A 19,214-nucleotide genomic window follows, 5' to 3' on the forward strand; every position below is an offset into this window, starting at 1 on the left:
GCACTGGCTGGAAGTGTGGTGGAGGCAGGTTCAACTGAGGCATTCAAGAGCGCATTAGCTGATTTTGAATAGAATCAACGTACAAGGGTGCAGGAAAAAAGGCAAGGCAATGCGCTAGGTCATAATGCTCATTTGAAATGCCAGGGCAAACACGATGGGCCAAATGGCCTCCTGTGCCGTTAAAATTCTGTGATTCTGTGAAATTGATAAGATCTAATTTCTCCACACTCATATACCCGTTGAGGCGCTGGACCAAATCTTATATCTTCAATATCCAATCTAACATTATCTATCAAGTCCCGAGCCAACATGTCACATGCCCTCCCCTTAGACTGTGAGTCAGTTGTATTAATGACTCTGGTATACCTTACCCCTGAACTTGTATACCTGCACTGTGAATCGCCATCCTCCTGCGGTCTCCTTTGCTAACCGGGAGGCATAAGCGGTGTAACTTTCGTTTTGCCCAATCAGCCAATAAGACCAGGTTGAGGTTGATCAAATTGTAGGTCACCTCCAGCGTACTCATTGTAACATCAGTCAGCATTTTCGCACGGCATGCGGGTGTACGTCCGACATGCTCGAGTGTAAAATGACTCACAATGACGGGCGAGCGTCCCGATGTCATTGCGCACTCACACGGTATTTCGGTTGGCGGGCATGCATGGGAGTCAGCAGTGCACCCGCCGACAATTAACAGGCATATTAAGGTCGTTAAAGTAATAATTAAATGCAATTTTTCACTGCCCATCCAGTTGGCGGGCAGGCAAATCGGCCAGGCACAGGAGTTAAAAATAAAATAAAAATGTTTAAATCTCATTTATAACATGTCTATGTTCATGTGACAGAGTCACATGAGTGGGGACATGTTTTTAAATTTTTTAATTCTTTATTTATGTTGTTAAAATTCTTCAGCTCCCTGAGGCAGCTCTGTGCCTTCAGGGAGTTTTCAGTGCACACTCCGCCAGAGCATGCGCAAACATCCACGCTCACTCTCCTTCCGCCCCCACCCCAGCAGTGCTCAGTGTTGCAGCGCACGATTCACGCTGGCTGGCCGTTAATTGGCCAGCCAGCATGAAATCATGGTCGGGGCACAATTGCAGGCAGCGGTCGGTTTTGCGACCACTCCCGGGCCTGCTAGCTGCGCCCACCCAACGAGGTAAAAGTCCTGGAAATAGGTGGGAAAAGAAAAATCTATGTAAATTATTGGAAAAAACAAAAGGAAGGGGGAAGAAACAGAAAGGGGGTGGGGAAGGAGGAGGGAGTTCAAGATCTAAAGTTGTTGAATTCAATATTCAGTCCGGAAGGCTGTAAAGTGCCTAGTCGGACTGGAGCAATGCAGCAAGCCAAGGACAGACATGTGGGCAGGAGAGCAGGGTGGAGTGTTAAAATGGCAAGCGACAGGGAGGTCTGGGTCATTCTTGCGGACAGACCGCAGTTTTTCTGCAAAGCGGTCGCCCAGTTTTCAAAGCTGCGCGTGTCCCCAGTTTCATTTTATTCTTTGTCTTATCCGACGTCTCAACAAGAAACTTTTTCTCTTTCTCTCAAGTGCTAAGGAACGCAAGCTCCAACAACTCATTGACATCAACACCCATCTAGGACCGTTCACCCCTGCCTTCCCTCCGTCCCCACCCCATCTTCCAATCCCAGCCCCAGCCGTGTATTCACTATACCCCCTGACCTTCCTCTCTCCGACGCTGAACGTTCAGTGCTCAGCAAAGGACTTAGTTTCATACCCTTACGCCCTCATCTCAATGAATTTCGGGCTCAGCACGATGCTGAACTCTTCTTCCACCGTCTTCGTCTCCGGGCTCACTTCTTTGGGCAGGAATCCTCTCCCCGTTCAATGGATCCTTTTACCCACCTCCAATATTCTCCCTCCACCTGGACCCCTCCCTCTGGATTCTTACCTTCTCTTGATCTTTTCATTGAGAACTGTTGGCGTGACATTAGTTGTCTCAATTTCTCTGCTCCTCTCACCCATTCTAATCTGTCTCTCTCTGAACTTACTGCACTCCGTTCTCTCAGGTCCAACCCCAACATTGTCATCAAACCGGCTGACAAGGGTGGTGCTGGTGTTGTCTGGCGCACTGACCTCTACCTCGCGGAGGCTGAGCGTCAACTCGCAGACACTTCCTCCTACCTCTCCCTGGACCATGACCCCACCACTGAACATCAAGCCATTGTTTCCAGGACTGTCACTGACCTCATCTCCTCTGGAGATCTTCCTCCCACAGCTTCCAACCTGATAGTTGCCCAACCTCGGACGGCCCGGTTCTACCTCCTACCCAAAATCCACAAACAGAACTGTCTCGGTAGACCGATCGTGTCAGCTTGTTCCTGCCCCACCGAACTCATTTCTCGTTATCTTGACTCCCTTCTCTCTCCCCTTGTCCAGTCCCTTCCCACCTACATCCGTGATTCCTCTGACACCTTAGGTCACATCAACAATTTCCAGTTCCCTGGCCCCAACCGCTTCCTCTTCACCATGGATGTCCAATCCCTCTACACCTCCATCCCCCATCAGGATGGTCTGAGGGCCCTTAGCTTCTTCCTCAAACAGAGGCCTGAACAATCCCCATCCACCACTACTCTCCTCCGTCTGGCTGAACTTGTTCTCACACTGAACAATTTCTCCTTCAACTCCTCTCACTTCCTCCAAATAAAAGTTGTGGCTATGGGTACCCGCATGGGCCCCAGCTATGCCTGTCTCTTTATGGGGTATGTGGAACATTCCTTGTTCCAGTCCTACTCCGGCCCCCTTCCACAACTCTTTCTCCGGTACATCGATGATTACTTCAGTGCTGCTTCATGCTCTCATCGGGACTTTGAAAAATTTATTAATTTTGCTTCCAATCTCCACCCCTCCATCATTTTCACGTGGTCCATCTCTGACACTTTCCTTCCCTTCCTTGACCTCTCTGTCTCAATCTCTGGTGATAGACTGTCCACCAATATCCATTACAAGCCTACCGACTCCCACAGCTACCTCGACTACAGCTCCTCACACCCCGCTTCCTGTAAGGACTCCATCCCGTTCTCTCAGTTCCTTCGCCTCTGTTGCATCTGTTCTGATGATGCAGCCTTCAAAAACAGTTCCTCTGACATGTCTTCCTTCTTCCTTAACCGAGGTTTTCCACCCACGGTTGTTGACAGGGCTCTCAACCGTGTCCGGCCCATCTCCCGCGCACCTGCCCTCACGCCTTCTCCTCCCTCCCAGAAACATGATAGGGTCCCCCTTGTCCTCATTTATCACCCTACCAGCCTCCGCATTCAAAGGATCATCCTCCGCCATTTCCGCCAACTCCAGCATGATGCCACCACCAAACACATCTTCCCTTCACTCCACCCCCCCCCCCCCCCCCCCCCCCCCCGGTGGTATTCCGTAGGGATCGTTCCCTCCGGGACACCTTGGTCCACTCCTCCATCATCCCCTACTCCTCAACCCCCACCTATAGCACCTCCCCATGCCCACGCAAAAGATGCAACACCTGCCCCTTCACTTCCACTCTCCTCACCGTCCAAGGGCCCAAACACTCATTTCAAGTGGAGGAGCATTTCACTTGCATTTCCCCCAACTTAGTCTACTGCATTCGTTGCTCCCAATGGGGTCTCCTCTACATTGGAGAGACCAAACGTAAACTGGGCGACCGCTTTGCAGAACACCTGCGTTCTGTCCGCAAGAATGACCCAAACCTCCCTGTCGCTTGCCATTTTAACACTCCACCCTGTTCTCTTGCCCACATGTCTGTCCTTGGCTTGCTGCATTGTTCCAGTGAAGCCCATGCAAACTGGAGGAACAGCACCTCATCTTCCGACTAGGCACTTTACAGGCTTCCGGACTGAATGTTGAATTCAACAACTTTAGATCTTGAACTCCCTCCTCCTTCTCCACCCCCTTTCTGTTTCTTCCCCCTTCCTTTTATTTTTTCCAATAATTTATATAGATTTTTCTTTTCCCACCTATTTCCATTATTTTTAAATCTTTTATGCCCCCCCACCCCCACTAGAGCTGTACCTTGAGTGCCCCACCATCCATTCTTAATTAGTACATTCATTTAGATAATACCACCACATCCAACACCTCTGTGTTCTTTTGTCTGTGACATCTTTTGATTATCTGCTCCTATCACTGCTTGCTTGTCCCTACAACCACACCACCCCCCTCCACTTCTCTCCCCTCACCCACCTTAAACCAGCTTATATTTCACCCCTCTCCTTGGATTCACCCAATTCTGCTGAAGGGTCACGAGGACTCGAAACGTCAACTCTTTTCTTCTCCGCCGATGCTGCCAGCCCTGCTGAGTTTTTCCAGGTAATTCTGTTTTTGTTTTGGATTTCCAGCATCCGCAGTTTTTTGTTTTTATGAGGTAAAAGTCCTGCTCATCATGTAGTATCACTTTGGATTTCCCAATTCTAATTATCCCATCCAGGGGCGGTGACATGTTGGCTGGGTATTAGTGATACCCGCAGGTTGACAAATTAAAGCAGCTCGTATTGCTACAACCAAACCGACTAACAACATTTATACATTGTTCTTGACAATATTGTCCCTCTAATCCTGACTCCCAAACAAATGGGGGCAGATTAGTCCATCCCACCATAATTTTCAGTCCTGTGTTGGACACAGCCTGAGCTGGTATTATATACTCCTTTTATGTCCACATTTCCAGCCGTGTCATTAGCGTAAAAGCCGAGGCAATGTTACCTGAGTCAGACTGTCCCCTTTTGATAATATAACCTGAATAACACAATGGCTACTGGTAATGACTCAACGTGAAATCCAAACACTTGGTTTCATTATCCATTCTTTGCTCCCTCCTTTTAATAATTGCACATACTGCCTGAGATGCAGACAAAAGTCCTTATCGGTGTTCACAGTAGGTGCCTCCCATGCTGCTAATTTTGTAGCGAGGATGAGTACAGCGGCGGCCACCCTACAATTCACCATTGCTCTGGGGATTCGCCTGAAACAAAATAATTAAGTCAGTGGCTTGTTGCTTTCCTACTGGTAGAAACAGACTGTGAGATAGAAGGCTTCACCTGTGACTGATGCTTCCAAACGTACACATGGATCACTAGTTATCATTATCCTGCAAGGTCCTTGCCATCGCAGGGTAGGTCCTAGTCGTTCTGGTACTCCCTTAACTATTACCTTATCCCTCACTTCTGGCTTGTCCTGGAGGAGCTGTTCCCATTCACTTCTTTCCTGGTCTGCTATCTCCTGCTGCTGTCTCACCTCGGATCTCCGCTGTCTAGACAACTCTACAATGCACCTTCTTATCCTATCTTTCAATGGCCCAGTATCTTCACTTCAGTGGCGGTTCTCTCTGGGAGCCGCTTAACTCTGCCCGTCTTCAGGGTGTTAATCCTGTGGTCCTATTTTATGTAGCTTGCAGGCACATTAATTATCCTATTTCCAGCTCTTCCTTTACCTGTATCCATCTTGTGGTAAATTGTTGTTAAGTATTATTTTGCCTTACCTTTCAATTGCCTCAACTACATACTTTTACCTTTTAAGTTTTTTTTAACTCCCTCTGGCCATGATCATCCTAAAACTGTCTTAAGGTCAATTTCTCTGATGCCCTGATGGTTTTAAAATGCTTCCTTACTCTTTAGGCCAAATTAACCATTTCATATCAAAGGGGAGTCTCCATCTCTGGATCTTTGCTTATCTACCCCTGTACGGTTCCAATTTCTCAGGCGATGGCCAGGTTATCAAATTCAGTTCTCTTAAAACAGTTTGTATCTTGTGTCCTCTTTCCCTAACTTTATCTCCTAACCTTAATAATTTCCTTATGCCATTTTACGCATGTAATAGTTGCCATCTTATCTCGTTCAGGTTGTCTGGAGAGACTCTGCACTGCAATAAAGTATTCTCATAATATTTTTAAAACAGAAATCAAACATTTCTATTTGATTCCAGGCATTAACATGTTTTGTTCCTTATCTTCTCCTTAAACAACATTTCATTTTCTCAAAGGTAACCCACCAGATTGTGCCTGACCTTTTATTTTTCACTAACATTATCCGAGATTCAAATAGCAGTATTGTTGAACTGCTTTCTTTAACTCTGCCAAAAATTGGATTTCTGCCAAACTTTGTCAAAGTCTTGAGCTTAACTTTATATTTTGGGAACAGACTTACAAATACAAAAAGCTTGCAGAATTTGAATTAGTGTCAATTGTTGTCAAACTTTTAAAATAAAAATTCCTTTTTGAGAACTTTATCGTGAACCAAACCTCAAGTTTTTAAACTTTGGAAGAACTGTAATTTACACCATCAAAATTAAAACTACCTCTTTCTCATGTGTATAAAATTGTATCCAGTTTAACGTCTCACGTGTTTATCAACACATAGGGGAGAATTTTTGGCTCGGCGAACAGGGGTGGGGCCCACTCGCTGAGGCGTAAAATGACGAGGGGTGACGTCGGACATGCATCATTTAGATTTTCAGTTCAGCGGGCGCACAGCCGAGTCGGCTTCATGCCCACCAAACCACCAAAGGCCTGTTAAGGCCATTTAACTTTCAATTCAAATAATTAATGGAGCTGCTGTCTAACCTTAAGGTTGGCGGGCAGGCGAAAAGCCCAGGCAGCCTTCACATTTTTCATGGAAGCTCATCCACGGGCGGGATAAGGTTTCATGAATGATTTTAAATTTTCACAAAAAATTTCAATAAAATTAATGCACATGTCCATGCTCATTGGACAGTTTCACATGAGGAGACATGTCATAAAAATTTTTCCGCCACTTTATTAAGCTTCTTACACTTTAAACTTATCTCCGTGCCTCAGGGAGATTTCTGCGTTCTTCCGTGTGCATGCATGCGTGAAAGAGCGAACTCCCGGTTCAGGGAAACCCCCGCCTGCACAGGGAGCGCTCAGCACTTCCGGGTGCACGTCACACTGGGCAGGCTTTAATTAGCCCGCCCACGTAAAATGTTTTTACGTGTTTTATCTTTACAGTACTTTTGAATTGTGATTTTGGCCAGAAATCTCAACTTGAACCTTATAGTCAAAAAATTGGAATGTTTGAGTATACTTTTAAACCGACTCATAATCTGAGGCTTTTGATTCAAAACTGCTGAACTCTACACACAAATGACAATTTAGGGAAGAAAACACATTAAAGCTCACACACAAATTCTTCCTTGCACACAAGCACTTCATTGAACACACACACACACACATATAAAGGTATGTATTTCCATTCTTACAATATTTTTCTTAACAACTTTAAACTTTCACACTCTAAACGAAACTTCAAGTAGCAGTGGAGGGAATAAAGGGATCTTCAGTGCTCCACCTACATGGAGAACCAAAATGACTGAAGCTTAGATTTCCTCTGCTCCTGCCTGTCACTGCTTATTAACCCCCGAGGGGTAGCCCCCCCCCCCCCCCCCCCCCCCCCCCCCCCCCCCCCCCCACACACACACACACACACACACACACTCTCCCTCTCTCTCTCACTCTTTCTTTCTCTATAGAACAAACAGCCCTTGTGACTTAGATCAATTAATTTTTTTAAGTTATTTATGAAAAAGTCAATGGCGGACCTTTCAGGTCCTCACTCTACATTTTTTTCTGCCACAGCTGAATGTTATGTTTATAGTCTGACTACTATTATTGCTTTCTTACTAGGAGATGGATCCTTCACTATCCCTCACTACACCAGACGCTAAGAAATGGTCAATACTGTTTTACCACATAGGTTTTCTCACTCTACTGGATACTAAGAAATGGTCGATACCATTTCACCACACAGGTTTTCTCACTAGGAAACAGTTAATACCATTTTACCACAGCGGTTTTCTCACTCCACTAGATACTAAGAAACGTTCAATACCATTTCACCACACAGGTTTTCTCAGTTGGAAACAGTTAATACCATTTTACAGCACTGGTTTTCTCACTCCACCGGACACTAGGAAACAGTCGATACCATTTTACCACACCAGCTTTCTCACTAGGAAATGGTTAAAACCATTTTACAACACCAGTTTTCTCACTACACCAGATACTAGGAAACAGTCGATACCATTTTATCACACAGGTTTTCTCACTAGCCTTTTAGTTTACCCTGGAAACAAGTACAATAATCCCTTCCTTCTTGTTTACCCAAGGAACCAAATCGTGCTCGTGGCGCCATGCTACCTTTAGTTACCACGCTCACAAACTCATATGCCGGTTCGGATCCTTAGACTGACCCACCAGCCTGCCGTTTCAAACGCCGACCGCCCTATCTAATGGGTGGTAAATGAACGTACTTACCCGTCCTCTGCTGTCAATGTTTGATCAAGTGCCAGTGTCTGATATTGTAAGGTCCTGCCTTCTCTGCCAATTTGTTGTGGTAAACCGAGACCACTCGAATCTGCGAGTTTTCTGGTAAACAAAGGTTTATTCAAGCATATGCTGGGAATTCAGCCCCCACTGCCTTTCCAAGGGCCTCTCTCAATAATACAATGTCTGTGTAGCATATTTATACCTCTGGGTTATAGAAAAACACAGTGGGCGGAATTGTCCCATATTTGCACGAAGCGCGGTAGTGGGCAGATAAAATGATGTTTTACCCGCCGGCTGCGATGGCGGGTGTGGTAAAGTGGAGTACCATGTACCTTTAAGAGAATGCAAGTGGGCTAACCATGTGATAGTATTGAACAATTAAAGTATAGCGTGGGCTATTGGTTAACTGCAAGTCTAGAGCTGGAGGTGGTTGTGGGAGCACACAAGGATTTAGCGCTCTGCCTTTTGTTGCAATAAACAATCGCAGTTTGTTCTTATGTCAGTCACTCTCTGTTATTGATAGCGAGCATCAACTAACAAGTGTATACGAAGGCATGCAATTTGAGTTTACTTGACTAGTCAACTCATCAACTCAAGACATAAAAGCAAGTTTTCACACCGTATCGTCCCAAACCCGCCATATTACTTATCCATTCCCAGGAAACGCTCTCATTCTCCCGCCATGTCATTGCCTCACCGGGCACCATATTTAAAGTCCAGCCGCGTGCACACATCTCAGTACTTCCAGCCCAGAACTACTGCAGAGAAGATGTCCACAAAAGGCAAAAAGACTGCAGCCCTCAGGTTTAATAACGCGTCACTGGAATGCCTTTTGGATGCCGCGGAGGTCCGCCGTGACATCCTCTACCCCTGCTCTGGCCACAGGACGGGCAGCGGCATAAACAATCCAGCATGGCAGGCAGTGGCAGCAGTGGTCAGTGCCAATGCTGCACAGAAGAGGTTGGCCATCCAATGCAGATAGAGGATGAATGATCTCGTCTGTGCAGCCAAGGTATGGCAACCATCTCATCACTCTAAACTCACAGACTCAAGCCCATTACACATTCACTGACATCTCACTCAGTGCCAGCTCAAGGGACATCACCACCCATTCTCACACACATGTCCATTTCGGGCTCGGCACGATGCTGAACTCTTCTTCCGCTGCCTTCGTCTCCGTGCTCACTTCTTTGGGCAGGAATCCTCTCCCCGTTCAATGGATCCTTTTACCCACCTCCATGGGGACCCCTCCCTCTGGATTTTTACCTGCTCTTGGTCTTTCATTGAGAACTGTCGGCGTGACATCAATCATCTCAATTTCTCTGCTCCTCTCACCCACTCTAACCTGTCTCTTTCTGAACTTGCTGCACTATGTTCTCTCAGGTCCAGCCCTGACTTTGTCATCAAACCCGCTGACAAGGGTGGTGCTGTTGTTCTCTGGCGCACTGACCTCTACCTCGCAGAAGCTGAGCGTCAACTCGCAGACGCTTCCTCCTCCCTCCCCCTGGACCATGACCCCACCACTGAACATCAAGCCATTGTTTCCAGGACTGTCACTGCCCTCATCTCCTCTGGAGATCTTCCTTCCACAGCTTCCAAACTCAGTCTCCCAACCTCGGACGGTCTGCTTCTACCTCCTACCCAAAATCCACAAACAGGACTGTCCCGGCAGACCGATCATGTCAGCCTGTTCCTGCCCCACGGAACTCATTTCTTGCTACCTTGACTCCATTCTCTCTCCCCTTGTCCAGTCTCTTTCCACCTATATCCGCGATTCCTCTTGCGCCCTAAATCATATCAACAATTTCCAGTTCCTTGGTCCCAACTGCCTCCTCTTCACCATGGAGGTCCAATCCCTCTACACCTCCATCCCCCACAGGGATGGTCTGAGTGCTCTCCGCTTCATCCTCGAACAGAGGCCTGAGAAATCTCCATCCACCACTACTCCCCTCCATCTAGCTGAACTTGTTCTGTCACTGAACAATTTCTCCTTAAACTCGTCTCACTTCCTTCAAATAAAAGGTGTGGCTATGGATACCCGCATGGACCCCAATTTAGCCTGTCTCTTTACAGGGTATGTGGAACATTCCTTGTTCCAGTCCTACTCAGGTCCCCTCCCACAACTCTTTCTCCAGTACATTGATGACTGCTTCGGTGCCGCTTCATGCTCTCGTCTGGATCTGGGAAAACTTATTAATTTTGCTTACAATTTCCACCCCTCCATCATTTTCACGTGGTCCATCACTGACACTTCCCTTCCCTTCCTTGACCTCAATTTCTGGTGATAGACTGTCCACCAATATTCATTACAAGCCTACCGACTCCCACAGCTACCTTGACTACAGCTCCTCACACCCCGCTTCCTGTAAGGACTCCATCCCATTCTCTCAGTTCCTTCGCCTCCGTCACATCTGTTCTGATGATGCCATTTTCCAAAACAGTTCCTCTGACATGTCTTCCTTCTTCCTTAACCGAGGTTTTCCACCCACAGTGGTTGACAGGGCCCTCAATCGTGTCCAGCCCATCTCCCGCGCATCCGCCCTCACACCTTCCTCTCCCTCCCAGAACCATGATAAGGTCCCCCTTGTCCTCACTTATCACCCCACCAGCCTCCGCGTTCAAAGGATCATCCTCCACCATTTCCACCAACTCCAGCATGATGCCACCACCAAACACATCTTCCCTTCACCCACCCTGGTGGCTTTCCACAGGGATCGTTCCCTCTAGGACACCCTGGTCCACTCCTCCATCACTCCCTACTCCTCAACCCCCTCCCACGGCACCTTCCCATGCAACCGCAGAAGGTGCAATACCTGCCCCTTTACTTCCCCCCTCCTCACCGTCCAAGGGCCCAAACATTCCTTTCAAATAAAGCAGCGCTTCACTTGCACTTCCCTCAATTTAGTCTACTGCATTCACTGCTCCCAATGCGGTCTCCTCTACATTGGAGAGACCAAACGCAGACTAGGTGACCGCTTTGTGGAACACCTTCAGTCTGTCCGCAAGCATGACCCAGACCTCCCTGTCACTTGCAATTTCAACACACCACCCTGCTCTCATGCCCACATGTCCATCCTTGGCTTGCTGCAATGTTCTGGTGAAGCTCAATGCAAACTGGAGGAACAGCACCTCATCTTCTGACTAGGCACTTTACAGCCTTCCGGACTTAATATTGAGTTCAACAATTTCAGATCATGAACTCTGTTCTCCATCCCCACCCCCTTTCCGTTCCCCCTTTTTCCAATAGTTTATAATTTAAAAAATATATATTTTTTATTTTCGTCTGTTGTTTTATCTCCACCTTCTAGCCTATTTCAATCCTTTCCCCCCACTCCACCCCCACTGGGGCCATCTGCCACTAGCTTGTCCTGTTTGCTACCCTTAATGACCCCATTAACACGTTCCTTAGATAATATCACCACCGTCAACACCCCTTTGTCCTTTTGTCTATGACATATTTGGTAATCTCTTCTTTGCCTCCACCTATCACTGGCCCCCTATCCAGTTCTACCTGTCCCACCCCCCTCTACCAGCTTATATTTCACCTCATTTCACTATTTCCTTGGTTCTGATGAAGAATCATACGGACTCGAAATGTCAACTGTATTCCTGTCCGCAGATGCTGTCAAACTTGCTGAGTTTTTCCAGGTATTTTTGTTTTTGCCTCACATGTCCACCTGGCCTCATCTCCTCTGCAGACTGCCTCCTCAGCTCTCACCATCTTGAGGCCACTTGCATAGATCAACATGTGCCCCCACACACAACCTGGGATACCCTCCTTCCCCAGTATAGCTCCCGTCCTGCAGCCTCTTCCTTTGCCTGAGGCCACTTTCCCCCTTCCCCAAGCAAGCCCTAGCCCTGCAGCCATTGAAAAGCCACCCACACATGGCTAATCTCTTAGCTAGAGAGATACCCATGAACCCCCTAAAAGTGATGTGGTGTTGTCTGTGAAGCCTGGCGCTGATGACTACAGTTGCTGACCAAAGCAAGATAGGCAAACAAACCTTGAAGTCCTGACCAAAGTGCAGCCCACCAGGTGTATATCACTTATGTGCTGTTGTGAAACATGTTGGCATGGTGAGCAGACTTCATGAAATCAATTGTGCCATATTGTCCGCTCACGCCACCGAACACGCCCGACGCCAGCGGGCATAGAAAATCCTGGCCAATATCTTACACGTACATCACTTAATAAAAATCCTAATGCAGATATCCCCGGTTATTTCAACAGTTGTGGCATTTCTGCCTTAGCAGGGATGCGTTCATGTTGTGATTTATTGACTCCATATCTGTTTTTGTTATCACCTTAATGCCTTGTTTACCCAAGCTGTGAAGGTCATTTAATTGGGTTCCCATAGCACCATACCCTTAATGCCCCTGAATTAGCTACATTTCCCATCATGCTTAGAACGAGCCCTTACAACTACACTTAAAGCTATTAATGCTAATAACTACATTTGTCTTTTTTTAAAGCCGTTAATGCACATCTTTAATATCAGTTTTAATATCGACTTGTTTCATTTCCCAAGTCACTTCCCTACCCTACAGCCTGTCATTGGGGCATGGAGTCTGCAACTCAGGAGGGCACCTCCATGAATTGCTGGGCTCAGCACTCAGCAGGAGTTCACTTTGACACCAGGCAGATCCCAGCAGAGGTTTCCCGTTCCCTCCTCAATAAGCCCTTCATGAGTTGCCTCCAATTTCATCACTTCTAGCATGATTGGCAGAGGCAGGAACTTGTTGGCTCAGGAACCTATTGCCCTAATCTCAAAGTTTGCTCCCAGACCCACTTTCAAACCTGTCTCTGTGGGACTGGGAAGATTCTGCCCTCCCTCTCCATTTACATAACTTAATTGCAACCACATATCTAGAACTGGATTTTGGCTACTAAGGTGCGTAGCTCAAAGTGGGAAATTTCCCAACTCACTGGATCTGCCTCGGTAAACAGTACCCCAAAATACAGGATTTTCACTCCACGGGTGCAGGTTAGAGCCAGGCCCGCTGACCCCTGAAGCAGAATGGAGGTGGTCACGAGGGCAGGCAAATGCCAAAGCCGGTTGGTTAGAAGGTATGCCTCAGTTCTCTGGCAGTGTGTTCCAGTGGTTTTAGAAGTTGCTAAGCCTTATAGCTCACCCTTCCCCACCCACCGCCATGGCTCCTTATAGCTTCCATGCCAACCCAGTGCCAACAAATGCCCCCCAAACATCCCCATGGCCCCTCATACCATCCATGCCAACAATGGCAATTCATGGCCTCCGCCTCCCCATGGCTGCTCCTACTCTCCATGCCAACTCAATGCCAACTCATGGCCTCCACCCACCCCCATGGTGCCTCATGCCCTCCTGCCATCTTCAGAGCCACTCACCCAGTATCCACCATGGGCAGTCCACAGGAGCCTTGTGGATATGAAAAAAATAAATTCAAGCAATCTCACTCCTACACACTTGATTATGAAAAAAACCCATTCATAAAATCCATTCAAAGCTGTTAAATCTCCTCAAGTGGTTAATCTCATATAAAAACCTCTATTCAGAAGCCACATCAAAGACACCTAATCCATTACTAGCCTCTTTAAGCTATCAATAAAACATAACTCAGAACACCCTTCTGAGATAATTGTAGCTCTTTGAAACTCAGCCAAGCATTCACAATGATGTAAAGCTAACCCTTGAGGGAATTCAATAAAGAGCTCTATTAAACTACACAACCATATGCTACATTTATCTCTAAGCTGTCAATTAAAGCAGTCCAGCAGAGGGTTTTTTAAACTGTCACTGACAGCTGCAGCCTGTTTTTATTTTTAATTTTAAAGAATGGGACATTTAAAAAACTTCAGATCATGACAGTTGTACAGACATCACCAGCCCTTCAAGAGCATTTCCGAACACTCCATCAGTTCATAGATCCCACACTGCGGGTGAAGGCCCTTGGACCAGCCAAAATGGGGTCTGTTTGAACTCAGCACTGAGTTCATATAGCCCTACAGAGGTTGGGTTTCCCTTCTGTGTGAATCATGCACTACCCCCTTTCCCCTATCGGCAAAAATTGGATCTGTCTGAAATGGGTAGACACTTCTGCGTCTGGTTCCTGCCCACATTTTTAAAGGCCATGGTGTCTTCCCAAATCTGTGAAAATCCAATCCCAATCTCAAATTATGTTTGCAAGAGCCTAATACTTCTACAGAATTTACCCTCAATGATAATATATACCCTCTTTACTTTAAATACTGTTATTAACCTCAGCCATAAACAAGACAGTGCCGCTGATGGAAAGAAGCTACAAGTCAGGTTCCAATTGCAGGCATGTCTCACTGTTTTGCAGGGAAGCTACATAATTCTCAGACACTGCCAAAAGGAAATATTGAGATAGGCCCATGATTACAGCAAGAATCATGGGAGGCAAATCACTGTAGCCATTTTTTGAGGTGATGTTTCAATGGAAGGCCTCTCTGCCCCATTTCTTTATTGCCAGGCCACCTCTGCACCAGCAGAAAACGTACAGTTTTACTGAGAAAAGTACAGTGTGTACTTGAAAGTCATTTGCACAGAGTTAATTCAGTAATTAAAGTTGCTGTCTATATTAGTTGTTCACTCGAGTCAAGTGATACCTTCTGTTGGAACTATACAATTATTCTATGACTGCTACCTATTCACTATTTGTCTTTTGTTAAAATAAATCTACTGAATGGATCTAAACGTAAAAACAAATTCTGAAAGCATGATGCTTTGTTTGTTTATCTTAGATAGCCAAGATCTAGCAAGAGCAATTAACATACAGGGTTTTCGATTTCATTTTCTTGGGCATATTATCAAACATTATCTAAATCTGTAGAGTCTGTGGAATATACATGGACCTGGGACTTGCCCAAGAGGGCGATTTAAAATTAGAACCAAAATAATCATGAGTAAGAAGTGTAGAGAAGCTGCAAAATGTGACAAGGGCTGGCGTATGCTTCCTTGAAACACTTACCAAAATGTTTTCAAACACAGCAATGTACACGAGAAGTGAAGCAACTGTTCTTTTCACATATGCCTGAGAAGCAAATCTAGGCTAATATGGTTTGTCTGATAAATCTTCAGTCATTGTTGTAGGGAATAAAGGAATTGATGAATGATTTTTAAAAATTTATTCCTAGCATGCGAGCGCCACTGGCAAGCCCAGTATTCATTGCCCATCCCTAGTTGCCCTTGAGAAGGTAGTTTTGAGTAGCTTTCTTGAACCACTGGAGTCCATGTGGTGTAGGTACACCCATATTGATGTCAAGGAGGGAGTTCCAGGTTTTTGACCCAGCGACAGGAAAGGAAATTCAATATAGTTCCAAATCAGGATGTTGTGTGGCTTGGAGGGAAACCTGCAGGTGGTGGTGTTTGCATGCACCTGCTGCTCTTGTCCTTCTAGATGGTAAAGATTGTAGGTTTGGAAAGTGCTGTCGAGGGAGAGTTGATGAGTTGCTGCAGTGCATCTAGCTGTTACAGTGCACTGGTAGCAGAGGAAATGAATAGCTAAGGCGGTGGGCAGATGGGGTATTGATCAATTGGGCTGCTTTATCCTGGATACTGTTGAGTCTCCTAAGTGCTGCTGGAGCTGCACTCATCCAGGTAAGTGGAGAGTATTCCATCGCACTCCTAACTTGTGGCTTGTAAATGGTGGACAGGATCTGGGGAGTCAGGAGGTGAGTTACTCACCTCAGAATTGACAGCCTCTGACCTGAATGAAAGATGCAATTTAGTCAGTACAATTTATTTGGAAATTTAACTCTTGGTGGTCCTGCATCAAAGCCTTTAAAAGGTTAACAGTGCATTAGTAACATTAGATGGATTTAAAATGAACTCGACTGCACAAGTAAATGATTAAAGGTATATGAATGAAGATTGAGGTAAATTGACAAAGGTTCGTTATAGGGATAGTGATTAGTGGAGCTTCACTGAGTTGCTGTTTATACTATCTGTTCTGAAAAAGACATGAAGGAGAGTTTTGTGGTTAAATGCACAGCACGCATACAAAAACTTTTAAAAAATTGAATTGCTTTGGCTGATTTCCAACAACTCGAAATAAAGAAAGCAGCTCATTTACTCATATTTATAACAGCTGAACTTCGGAGCTTTAACTATCAAGCATGTCTGGTTATAGAAGAGTCAGAAGATAACTTTTACTGCTGATAATCCTGTCGAAATTGGAGTTCCTCTACTGAATGTAACAGTTGAATCAATTAAATTTGTAACTTTAAAAGTTTGCAAAATAACAAACTGCTTTCCTCAGTGGGCAGCGAAGAAAATAGCTCAGGGGTGCATGTCGCCCACTCCCCGGGTTAGTGATCGTTCAATATTGAAGTGACAAAAATTAGGGAAATACATCTTCCCACATATTTTCTTCTATAAATGCAAGTTGTTGATGATGATGATTTGCATTCTTTGAATGCTGAAGGTGCATCCAGTATTCTTGTTCTTCTGTAGGCTGTGCAAGCGCTCATAGATCACTAGTTTTTACAGATTGCTGAGAAGACAGGGACAAAGCCACATCCCCCATTTAATACCACTGCTTGACCAAATATAGAGAGACCATTTCCAAAAGAGTCCATTCCTTGTCCAGCTTCCCCTAATTTGACACTACCCCCACCCACCCCCGTGTCATTTACTGGCAGTCTCTGGAGATGCACCTCAACCATAGGGGAAGATAAGCCCTGACTTAATCTTCAATCCCTATCTAAGGGTAGAATTTTCTGCCTGGCGGGCGAACCCGACCAAATCTCCGGCGGGCGGGGAGCCGATCCCCGCTGGAGAAGCGGACTCCGCCGCCGTTTTATGTGGGCGGGCCAATTAAGGCCCACCCAGTGAAGCGTCTGCCGGGAAGCGCTCTGCACAAAAGAGGGCACATCTCCCTGAGGCTAAGTGCTGCCTCATGGAGATCGCTGACAGTTTTAAAAACATTAAAAATAGAGGAAAAATATCCTTAATATGTCCCCCTCATGTGACAATGTCACATGAGATGGGACATGTTCATAATTTATACTAAAACTTTATTAAACTTTTTAAATCCCTACATGAAACCTCATCCCGCCACTGGATGAGGTTTCATGTTTTCTCTAGTTGCCACCGGGGCTCCTGGCTGACCCGCCAACCTTAAGGTTGGACGGGCAGGTCCGTTAATTGGTTAAATGATCCTGTTAATGGCCTCAATTGGCCATTGACAGGTCGGCGAGCCCGCAGCTCATTTTGCTGCGGGCCCGCCTTCCTGAAAATTTAAATGGGGTGGGATGACGTTGGGGGTTCTGCCCAAAGTCATCCAGCATCATTTTGTGTGTCAGCGAGTGGGCCCTGCCTCCTGCTCACTGAAAGCAAAATTCAGCCCTAAATTTCAGATATGATTTCACAAAATCACAGAATCACAGAATTACAGTGCAGAAGAGGCCCTTCAGCCCATTGAGTCTGCACCGATACATGAGAAACATCTGACCTACCTATCTAATTCTATTTACCAGCTCTTGGCCCGTAGCCTTGAATGTTATGACATGGCAAGTGCTCATCCAAGTACTTTTTAAAAGATGTGAGGCACCCGCCTCCACCACCCTCCCAGCAGCGCATTCCAGAACGTCACTACCCTCTGGGTAAAAAAGTTTTTCCTCACGTCCCCCCTAAACCTCCTGCCCCTCACCTTGAACTTATTCCCCCCTTGTGACTGACCCTTCAACTAAGGGGAACAACTGCTCCCTATCCACCCTGTCCATGCCCCTCATAATCTTGTACACCTCGATCAGGTCACCCCTCAGTCTTCTCTGCTCCAACAAAAACAACCCAAGTCTATCCAACTTCTCTTCATAACTTAAATCTTTCATCCCAGGTAACAACATGCTGGTGAATCTCCTCTGCACCCTCTCCAGTGCAATCACATCCTTCCTATAATGTGGTGACCCGAACTGCACACAGTACTTCAGCTATGGCCTCAACAAGGTTCTATACAACTCTAACATGTAATCTATGCCTTGATTGATAAAGGCAAGTGTCCCATATGCCTTTTTCACCACCCCACTAACATGCCCCTCCGCCTTCAGAGATCTATGGACACACACGCCAAGGTCCCTTTGTTCCTCAGAACTTCCTAGTGCCATTCATTGAATACTTCCTTGTCAAATTACTCCTTCCAAAGTGTACCACCTCACACTTTTCAGGGTTAAATTCCATCTGCCACTTATCTGACCATTTGACTGTCCCGTCTATATCTTCCTGTAGTCCAAAACACTCAACCTCACTGTTAACCACCTGGCTAATTTTTGTGTCATCCGTAAACTTACAAATCCTACCCCCCCACCCCCCCTCCCAAATAATAGGGGACCGAGCACAGATCCCTGTGGTACGCCACTGGACACTGGTTTCCAGTCACTAAAGCATCCTTCTGTCATCACCGTCTGCCTCCAACAACTAAGCCAATTTTGAATCCACCTTATCAAATTACCCTGTATCCCATGTGCCTTTGCCTTCTTTATAAGTCTCCCATGTGGGACCTTGTCAAAGGCTTTGCTGAAATCCATATAAACTACATCAACTACACTACCCTCATCTACACACCTGGTCACCTCCTCAAAATATTCAATCAAATTTGTTAGGCATGACCTCCCACTGACAAAGCCATGCTGACTATCCCTGATCAAGTCTTGCCTCTCCAATTGGAGATAGATATTCTCCTTCAGAAGTTTCTCCAATAGTTTCCCTACCACTGACATGAGACTCACTGGCCTGTAGTTCCCTGGCTTATCTCTACAACCCTTCTTAAATGGCAGAACCACATTAGCTGTTCTCCAGTCCTCTGGCACCTCCCCCGTGGCCAGAGAGGAATTAAAAACTTGGTTCAGAGCCCCTGCGATCTCCTCCCTTGCCTCCCTCAGCAGCCTGGGACACAAATCATCCAGACCAGGAGATTTGTCTACTTTTAAGCCTA

General features: G+C 46.1%; 1 protein-coding gene across 3 annotated transcripts in view; it reads left to right on the forward strand.

The window, feature by feature from the left end:
• Positions 1–19,214, forward strand: part of LOC121288905 (cytochrome P450 4B1-like) — a 123,588-nt gene that overhangs the window by 68,854 nt on the left and 35,520 nt on the right. The gene's annotated exons all lie outside the window — the stretch shown is intronic.

This window comes from Carcharodon carcharias, chromosome 16 (assembly GCF_017639515.1).
Source record: "Carcharodon carcharias isolate sCarCar2 chromosome 16, sCarCar2.pri, whole genome shotgun sequence".
Lineage (NCBI taxonomy): Eukaryota > Metazoa > Chordata > Chondrichthyes > Lamniformes > Lamnidae > Carcharodon > Carcharodon carcharias.